Source organism: Anomalospiza imberbis, unplaced genomic scaffold, assembly GCF_031753505.1.
Source record: "Anomalospiza imberbis isolate Cuckoo-Finch-1a 21T00152 unplaced genomic scaffold, ASM3175350v1 scaffold_266, whole genome shotgun sequence".
In the NCBI taxonomy this organism is placed as follows: domain Eukaryota; kingdom Metazoa; phylum Chordata; class Aves; order Passeriformes; family Viduidae; genus Anomalospiza; species Anomalospiza imberbis.
The window spans coordinates 107,483-117,163 of record NW_027099892.1 but is presented as its reverse complement, the minus strand read 5'-3'; the positions used below and the strand labels follow the sequence as shown (position 1 = coordinate 117,163).

The following is a 9,681-nucleotide window of genomic DNA, read 5'->3' as shown; positions in this document are numbered from 1 at the left end:
CCCGCTGTGCACGAGCAGCGTTGGACTTCTCTGGGGGAACTGGGAGGGGGGGCTGGGGTGGAGTGACCTCCCCAGTGACCTCACACAGCCCCTGTGAGGTCACACAGCCCACTCTTAGATGTAACAGGCCACCTGTGATTTCATACATGTGTCCTGTGATGTCACAGCCAGCTCTATGATGTCACAGCCACCTTTGTGATGTTATTCAGCCTCGCTGTGATGTCACAGCCTGCTCTGTGATTTCACAGTCAGCTCTGTGATGTCACAACCCACTCTGTATTGTCTCAGCCTTCTCTGTGACATCACACAGCTGCTCTGTGATGTCACAGAGCCCTTTTCTATGACGGCAGAGTCTTCTCTGCGGGCTCACAGCCCGTTCTGTGATGTCACACAGCCAGCCTGTAATGTCACAGCCGACTTTGTGACATCACAACCTCCTCTGTGATGTCACAGCCTGCTCTGTGATGTCACAGCCTGCTCTGTGGTGGCAGAACTCACTTAACATGTCACACAGCACCTCTGTGGTCACACAGACCCACCCTGTGATGTCACAACACCTTCAGTGATGGAACACAGCCACCCTATAATGTCACAGCACACTCTTTGACCTCACAGCTTGCTCTGCTCTGTGATGTCATACAGGCATGCTCTGATGTCGCAGCCTGCTCTGTGAGGTCACATAATAAACCTGGGATGTCACAGTCTACTATATGATGTCACAACCTGGTCTGTGATGTCACACAATCACAGAATTGCTGGGTTGGAAGAGACCTTTAAGGTCATCAAGTCCAACCCATGCGCTAACACCACCTCAGCTAAACCATGGCACTGAGTGCCACATCCAGTCTTTTTTGAAACACATCCCATGATGGTGACTCCAGCACCTCCCTGGACAGACAGTTCCAGGAATTTATCACCCTTTCCATAAAAAACTTTTTTCCTAATATCCAACCTAAATTTCCCTTGGTGCAGCTTAAGACACTGTCCTCTGGTCCTGTCAGTTGCTGTGAGGAGAGAGACCGACCCCCACCTGACTGCAACCACCTTTCAGGGAGTGTAGAGAGTGATAAGGTCACCTCTGAGTCTTCTCCAGGATAAACAACTCCAGCTCCCTCAGTCATTCCTCACAGGACTTGTGTTCCAGACCCCTTGTAACAGATAAGAGAAGTCTCTTTGTTCATCATTAAACAGGAACTCAGACAAAGGAAGAGGTTTTTTGTGAATAACAGGAAACCCGAGGATACGCTGACTCCTTAGGTTGATTGTACAACTAGGGTCGGGAGGTGTGTAACCATCTATGGAAAGATTGTTACAGGGTCAGAAACCCCCAGCGAGGAAGAGGAGGAGAGCCTTCATCCAGACGACCACCAGAGAGCAGGCGGCGACCCCCTAGCAACTGGAGGAGCATGCGCAGAGTACTCCCGGAAAAGCCACAAACGCGGAAGAAGGGGGAGAATAAAGGACCGTGGGAAAAGGGAAGCGGTGTGAGCCTTGGCGGAGCACTGACTCCCCGGCTGCACCCAGCGCTGTTTGCTTGTCATTGCTTGCTGTAATCAATAAAATTCTTTTTATCAATCCCTAAAGGGTCAGACAAATTATTTACTTTGACTTATAACACCCGTTCCCTGCTCTTGCTGCTGCCCCATCTTCAAAGCCTCTCCCTCGGGCTCTTCCTCCCGTGCAGAGCAGCTCTCCTGGACAGGGACGGCAGATGGCACAGCTGGGAAGCAAAGGGAGCACTGAGTCAGTATGGGGACGTTTTCCTTGGCAGCAGCTGCACTTCCATCAGGGAAGGGAAGATCTCACAGCCTCCCCAGGAGGGTTAGAAAGAAAAAGCAGCCGAGCGGGCCAGGCTGTGGTGAGCGCAGCCGCGGCGGGACTGTCCCGCAGCCCCGGCAGCCCGGCACAGCCGGCACAGCCGGCACAGCTCCCGGGCCCTGCCGGCACAGCTGCCTTGCCCAAGGACAGCCCCTGTGCCGGCCGGGGCAGCTACGCTGAGCAGCCCCAGCACGGGCAGGGCCCGCTGCTGCCCCGCCGGGCAGTGCCCACGGCCACAGCCCACGCCACCTTCAGCCCCTCACAGTCCTCTCAGCCCCTCAGTCCCTCCTGACCCATCCCGTCCCCCTAGACCCGCCACCCCTCGGCCTGTGCCACTTCCCTGTCACCTCAGTGCCACCATCGCCCTCGGCTGCCCCACAGCCCTCAGCCCCAGCAGCACCTCAGGGTCACCGTCCCTTCAGCGTCACCACCCCCTCAGCCCCCTCAGTCTCACCGTCCTTCAGCAGCTCCTCAGGGGACAGTGCCTGGGGCCACCGGCAGCTCCCACCGCTCCAGGGACACCCGGGGCTGGAACTGCTGCTCTGCCCGGCCCGGCCGCCAGCTCGGACCCAACACAGGGACAGGGGACACAGGGGGCACGGGGGAAAAGCAAGAGGTGAGGGAGGAAGCAGAGCAGGGGAAGAGGTTAAAAAGAGGCCTACACCTATACCGATATCAATCTATGTAACTAAACCCCCATATATCAATATAAATATGCCTATCTACAAATATAACTATATATATGTAAATGTAACTATACACATGTATAAAGGCAACTATGGACATCTACAACTATAACTGCACATCGAAAAATATAAATATATACACCTAAAACTAAAAATAAATTAACTAGACAAATCTCTGTCTATGTAGATAGAAAAGAAAAACTACATAAATCTATAAATACAATACATATATCAATAAATATAGCTATATACATCTATAAATATAACTAGAGACAGAGGAATTCTACCTGCCCAATGGTCACAGGCTCTCCCTCTGTCTCTTCCTGGCACACAGGGCAGCCCTCCTGGACAAGTTGATCACACGGGATCTGGGAAGCAAAGGGAACACTGAGACAATACTGGCCCTTGTGCAAGTGTCCCTTGAGCACCAATTGTCCTTCTATCAGGGACATTAAAAGACGGCCTGAAAGGCAGACTCTCACTTGGCAATTTGAAGCCTGCTCTATAAAGAACAGGGATCCTTCCAAGTCGTCAAAATGGAACTGTGTAAAGTATTTAAGCATTCTAATAAAGTCTCAGCACCCACAGTGCAAATGGCACCCACGAGAGCTTGAAACACAGACAGTCCCAGTGACAGAGAGACCACAGTCCTCACTGAAATGGCTGAAGGCTGCTGGGGGCTGAGGTATCAACCAGACTGGGACACCCAGCTTGGTGGCACAACTCCCACAAGGTCAGGTTTATTCCCTGCTCTCTTGCCACAGCAGAGGACTCAGTGCCCAAGCCTCTGGCGAAGCGTGGAGGGCAGAGCTCGGGCAGGTTGTGCATGTGCCTTTGAACTAAAGGCACCAGGAAGCACCAACCCTGCAGACAAGAACTCAACTCTTCTCGTCTCCCTTCCTGCCAGAGGCAGGCTCAGAGCAGCCGTCTCACACGTCTCTAAACCAACGGGGGCTCTGTCCTTACCAGGCTCCTCGGGCTCTGGGGAACTGTTCTCGCAGCTCTCGGTGCCAGATGAAGTTTCCTCTGCTGCAGCCCGGTTCACAGGCTCCCCTCCTGAAGACTCAGGGGCAACATTCATATTGCCCTTGAAAGAACAATAGAAAAAAAAGAAAACTAAAGATCATTCAGTATTTTGCTGGAATCGCATCAAGGATACGGTTACTCTCCTTCTCCATGTAACAGCGTTCAAAAGCTTTCAGCCCAGCCTCTTCCATTCCCCTCCAATGGGTTACCTGAGCAGAGGGAGACCTTTCAGGCAGGGATCTCCTGATCTCCCGGATCATTTGCTCGACGGCAAAGCCAAGATCCACTGGTGGCAATTGCTCTTCACCAGGTGCATTCCAGGCTGAGCCGGAGGCCGTCGATGCTGCACAACCTGCACTGCCAGGTGGAGCGCTGGGGGCTGAAGTGCCCGAGGTGGCTGCAAGAATCCAAAGACATTGGTCACACTCCACAATGTGGCTCTGGGACACAGATCTCTGTTGCTGCATTGGATCAACCATCAGAGGAAGCAGGCAGGAAAACCAGGCAGAGAATCTTTTGCCTTTCTAGGTGCCCCTTCTAAATAAGCTTGAGAATTTCGGGCCGAGAATGACAGAGCCTTGTGGAAAAATACTTCAAACAGCCACTTTTCATGACCTTTTGGAAAAGCAAGGCTACAACTCTTTTCCTACCTCGCGGGTCGTGGGCTGGGGGCTGCTGCTCCCTGTGGAGCTGCTGGAAGCTGAAGGGCTGGATCCTGAGCACCTCCCGGTCGATCGGAGGCAGCTGCCCCCCGCAGAGCTGCTGGAAGCGGCTGCGAGGCCCCTCCCGCCCGAGCGGCAGCAGCGGCTCCCCGTAGAAACCGAAGAAGGCGCAGGGCGGGATCCGTAGCAGCTCCCGCTCGGCGGGCGGCGGCCGCTCCCCATAGAGCTCCTGGAAGCGGCTCGGCCCCTCCCGCCGGGCCGGCACCGGCCGGTCCCTGTGCAGCAGGTGGAAGCCGCAGGGCGGGCGCCGGGCGAGCAGCGGCCGCTGCCCGGGGGGCGGCTGGAAGCGGCCAGGCCGGGGGCTGCGCAGCTCCCGCCCGTCCGGCAGCGTCCGCTCCCTGTGCAGCAGCAGGAAGCCGCTGGGCGGGCGCCCGGGCGGCAGCGGCGGCCGCTCCCTGGAGAGCGGCTGGAAGCGACTGCGCCCGTCCCGCCCGTGCGGCAGTGGCCGCGCCCCGGGGAGCTGCTGGGAGCCGCGGGGCGGGCGCCTGCGGCCCTCCCGCCCCGCCGCCGGCCGCTGCCTGTTGGCCGCGCTCCGGCGCCTGATGCGGAGCAGGAGGTCGGGGCGGTGGCGGCGAAAGCAGGGGTTGCTGTAGTGGAGCCAAGCCCCGGCATCGCCCGGCGCAGCTGAGCCAACCCGGCCCGGCACCCTGCGGAAGCCGTAGCGGTAGAGCTGGCGCACGAAGCTGCGGAACTGCGTGGCCCTGAAGGTGTGCGGGGCCGGGCCCTGGGCGTCGCCCGGGCTGAGCAGCTCCCGCTCGAAGAGGGAGCGGTGGATGAGCAGCCCCCGGGCCCGGCTGTCCCAGCGCACGGAGCGGACGCGGGGGCTGTTCGCCAGGCGCCACAGCTTGGCGGGGAAGGCGCTGGCTCTGAGCCCGGCGGGCAGCGGCAGCTCCGCCATGGCGCCGCTCGCCGGCTGTCGCCACAACGGCCCCGGCGCAACGGCCGCGTGGGGATACCATAGGGACAGAGCCAACGCGGGGATTTGGAGCCTGGGGGTGCTGGCACCAAAGTCCTGCTCTTGAGAGGGGTGCAGGGACACAGGGGCTGTCAGAGGACAATGAGAGACAGGGGACAGGAGGCCACAATGGGCCAAGCAAGATCCTGCCCAGCGTGGCAGCAAAGACATTTCCTCCCCGTGGCCTTGGCACTCCAGGGCACCCCAAAAAGGGCCGAGGAGTCCTGTGTGTAACCAGGAGGGATGACTGACATCACTGTGGGTCCCGGCATTCCCCAGTCCCTTGCTGGCCATTCAGTGCACACTGGGGCCGCTGGGCATGTGTGGAACATGGGGATGGGGTGCACAAAATTAAAGGGGGACCCCAAAGTGGAAGGAGTGGAAGCCAAAATCGCTGGGTGGAGACCCCCAAAACAGAGGTGTGAGATCCCAAAATGGAGGGAGGAACCCACAAAATTGGGGCAACGCCCCAAAAACCCACATGAAGCTGTTCTCTCCCTCCATTGTTTACCAACAAGAGTTCCATCTACCAACTCTAATTTCAGCAAATAATTCCAAGTGTTTTAGCTGAAACTCATTCTGAGCAAACTTTGTAGAAGTGATCACAGAATCACAGAATGTTCTGTGTTGGAAGGGATCCACCGAGTCCAATTCTGAAGGGAATGGCTTGCTGGCAGGGTCAGCACCAAAGACACCCACCCCAGCTTGAGGAAGAAGTGTCATTGACTGTAGGGCAAAGCAGCACAGAAGTACAAAAGGATAAGCTAAGCAATGCACCTGATTATTGCTAGAAAAGATTGCCTGTAGGGATTCAGAAAGATACATCACCAGTTACCCTCACACTTGACCATTGTCCTGACACACACGTCAGCTGGGGATGCCCTGTCACACCAAGGGATTGGAGAAGCACTCCCAGTCACTGGGAATTCCTATGTGGTTCGCCCACCCTCAGGCGAGGCCGCCAACTTTGCGCCAAGTGAGAGGGCCCAGATTTTATACTGTTGAATAAACAAGCTACCACAACTTCTAGTGCGGGAAGATCTGGTTTCATCCTCCTCTTGGCCAGGGCTCAGGGAGGAGCTAAGGGAGTTTGCTTTGAGCCTACACCTTCAAACAAAGCCAGATAGAGATGTGATAAATGAATATGATTTGCGCCAATAATTGCAACTATATCGATATTTTAGAAAATATTTGTTAAAAAGTAATAGGGGAAAGTGATATGTAATTAGCATCACAAAACAGCTGTTCGCAGATGTTCATAAGATCCAGGATGGAGTATTGAGATATTTTAGCACAAACGGCCTTGGGAAGGACAAAGCTGGGAAAAACTCCAAGGGTGGAATTGACATTGAGACGAATGAAAGTCCAGGCAACTTCTTCTTAGGCAAGAATGGCCTTGAAGACAATTAAGCTGCCCATATGGCCCTGGGCGCAAGGCTGGTGCCCCACAGGACATGGGTGCCACCCACGGTGGGGCACAAGGGGAAGGCTGAGGAAGCAGAGCGCAGAGACTGTGTGGGGGAAATAACAACAATTTTTTTTTTTTTTCTAAAAATAAGGAGTTGAAGAGCCTTGCTAGTTCTACTGGCAGGGGGGCCTCTTGCAGGGGTGGGGAGAGTTCGAGGCCTTTCTCTTTAGGGACCGCCGGGGCCACCCAGGCAAGCAGTGCCTGCCTTGGGTGGGACCAGAGGGTCTGAGGCTGGTGCTCTGGACAGAAGGATCAGAGGGACCTGCCTCATCGTGGGGCTGGTCCTGCTCTGGGGACACCGGCACAACTGGGGGATGGCTTTGACCCCTGCTGGGGGTGGCCTCCGTTGTGGCAGCTTCCTCTTCTTCCTCTGTGGGCACTTGAGGGCTGCTGGGTAGAGTCCAAGAGCTGGGTCTGGGGCTGTTAGGGCTGGAGGAGTTGGGGTTGTTTGGGCTGGAGAAGCTGGGGGAACTGTGGCTGTTGGGTCTGGAGAGGCTGGGGGGCTGGAGAAGATGGAACTGGAGCTGCTGGAGCAGCTGCTGGCTGCTGGGCTGTCATCCTCATCTGCGGCAGCGTGGGAGTGCAGCAGACTCTGGGCCCCTGAGCTGCAGTGTCTCACAGTGATGTCGATGGTGCCCTGGACCAGTGGCACTGTGTGTTCCTCCAGGAAGCCCTGCAGACTCTGGATCATGTCCTCCTGGTCTGGCCCACACACACAGAGAACATACAGGATGGCACTCTGTGCTCCTTGCCATCCACCACTGCTCCCTTTGGATGGCCTCCATCCTCTGGTTCAGCCAAGTCCGCACAGAGTCCAGAAGTTCCCGTCATCGACGGGAAAGTCCTGCCCAGACCTTGGGCAGGACACCGCCGACAGCTCTGGCTGGTCTCCTGAGGAGAAGAGGGATGGGCCGGCACAGGGCCATGGGGGCTGATCTCGTCCTGGCCGCTGGGAGCTCCCTCTGATGAGCTCGTGGCTGCTGGCAGCTGCTCAGGGGCTGTGATGACAATCTCTAGAGAGTCACCGGCATCATCAGAAAACCTGACAGTCTTTATTGCTCCTCTGCACAGTGGGCATGATGGATTTGTCTGTGCCCACCGCAGGATGCAGCTCCGGCAGGACTGGTGGCCACAGGGCAGAGTAGAAGCCACGTCATCCCAGGTGTCCTGGCAGATGGCACAGTTGCCATCTGTCTCTGTGGCCATATTTGGCTGCTGCAGCATGTTGGGGAGGGCTGAGGATCAGGAGCTGCTCTCTGTTGCCGATGTCACACCCTGCAGGAGAGGGGAGGAAGGAGAAGGACACCCTCCCACCTCCCTAAAGCCCTGTCACCTGCCCACGTCTGACCAGGGGACGTTTCCTGTCAGTGCTGCAGGTACGCTCTGCCCCAGCCAGGCAGGGCTGGGGAAACCCTGCTGGTTGCTCTGGGACTGGCACTGGGACCTGCCAAGAACAGGCACCACTCAGCACCAGAGAAACCTGGCTTGACCCTCCACACCTCGCAGTCAGGCTCGGTAGGAGTTCAGGCCAGAGCCAGACTGGCACCGGCTCTGCCCGCATCTGTATTTAAGCAGCGAGGGGGGACATGTCACAATCCTGCGCTCGGTGATGTCACCCTCCATCAGGAGGCCATGTCCACGCCAGTGCATGTTGATAGGAGAAAGAAGAAAACTTCTGCACTTCCATATTGCTCCGCCTTGGCCACCTGTGTCATGTGTCCATGTCCGTGCCTCATCCCTGCTCCTGACACCTTGCCAAGGTTTTCTGTGAGGAGCGGAGTGGTGGGAGCTGCCAGCATGAACGGCCTGTGGCTGGATGATGTCTCCTTCTGTCACTGCCTTTCTGTGGCAGTGCTGGGATTTGGAGAACCTGGGTGCTGGTGGCCAGCCCGGGGTGAGAGTGTCCCCCTCCGTGGGACAGGGTTGTGTCCCTGCTTCAGGGAGAAGCAGGAAGGAATGTTTTGCTCCAGCCCCATCCACTCCCGCTGGCACTTGCCCGCAATGCCGGCTCCCTCTCCACTTGCCAAGTTTCTGTGTTTCTGGAGTTCAGTGCCTTTGTGCTCCTTTCCAGAGCCTCAGGAAGGACCTGGAGTTGCTGTCCCAGCAGAGTAGGGTACAAGGGCCAGAGCAGCAGATTAAAGTCCTTGCTTGCTATACCATTGTAACTTTCTCTACTTTCAGACTTTGCAGCTGCAGCTAGCTCTAAGTTTCCCTGCTCTTTCTGCTTCTAAGGCCTGCTTTCCCAGCTTTCTGAAAATCATCTTACCTTTACTATTTCCCACATTCACTGAGCAGGATCTCAGGTCGAACACCCCCTCAAGGCCAAGCCTTTGCCATCCCATCAGTGCTTGGATTATTTATTTACACGCTCAGGGTGCGAGCACGAGCCTCTGTATCGGGACTGAGTTCCCTCCTCCGCCTGCCAGCACCTCGCTTAGGGGACGAGAATTGATAAATGTGAAAGAATGACAGATAAAAGTTATTATGAAGATAATAACTTCAGCTCCTTCAGCTCCTGGTGCTCAGCTGCTCGTGCTGAACCGGACGACACGGGGAGAAGAACACAGTCCATCCAATTCCTTCTGGGACATGGAGAGGGGAGGCTGTGGAAACAGGAGCAGTGTTTGGGGTGGCCTCCTCTCTGCCCTGCATGCCTTTCAGCGCTTTGAACCAGCCAAGAGCTTTCTCCAAGAGTGCAGTGGAGCAGCTGTTCCTGCTCCCGGGTCTGGCTCTCTCCAGTCTCTGACCTTGCCTGCTTTTGTCCCTCTTGCTGTGCCCTCTGCTCTCCCAGGGCTCGGTGGCTGCTGCCCAGGACTGTGGGACTGGCACAGATCCCATGGTCAAGACCCTCCTTTCTCTGCCCTTGGAGCTGCCTGGGCACAGCAGCCTTTTCCATCTGGAAGCTCCCCATGGACAGGGAGGCCCCAGCTCCGTTCCTTGCACAACCTCCAGGAGCCCAGGGCTGCCATCTCAAGTCCCTGCTGGCCCTGGGGGCTCTCAGGTGGG

General features: G+C 56.6%; 1 long non-coding RNA gene across 1 annotated transcript; it reads right to left on the bottom strand.

The window, feature by feature from the left end:
• Positions 1–2,678: 2,678 nt before the first annotated feature.
• LOC137466533 (uncharacterized) lies at positions 2,679–3,847 on the bottom strand. Its single transcript, XR_010995201.1, has 3 exons — positions 3,740–3,847; positions 3,471–3,591; positions 2,679–2,872 (listed from the first exon to the last, which is right to left on the bottom strand). It is a non-coding gene; the product is annotated as an uncharacterized lncRNA (long non-coding RNA).
• Positions 3,848–9,681: the final 5,834 nt, after the last annotated feature.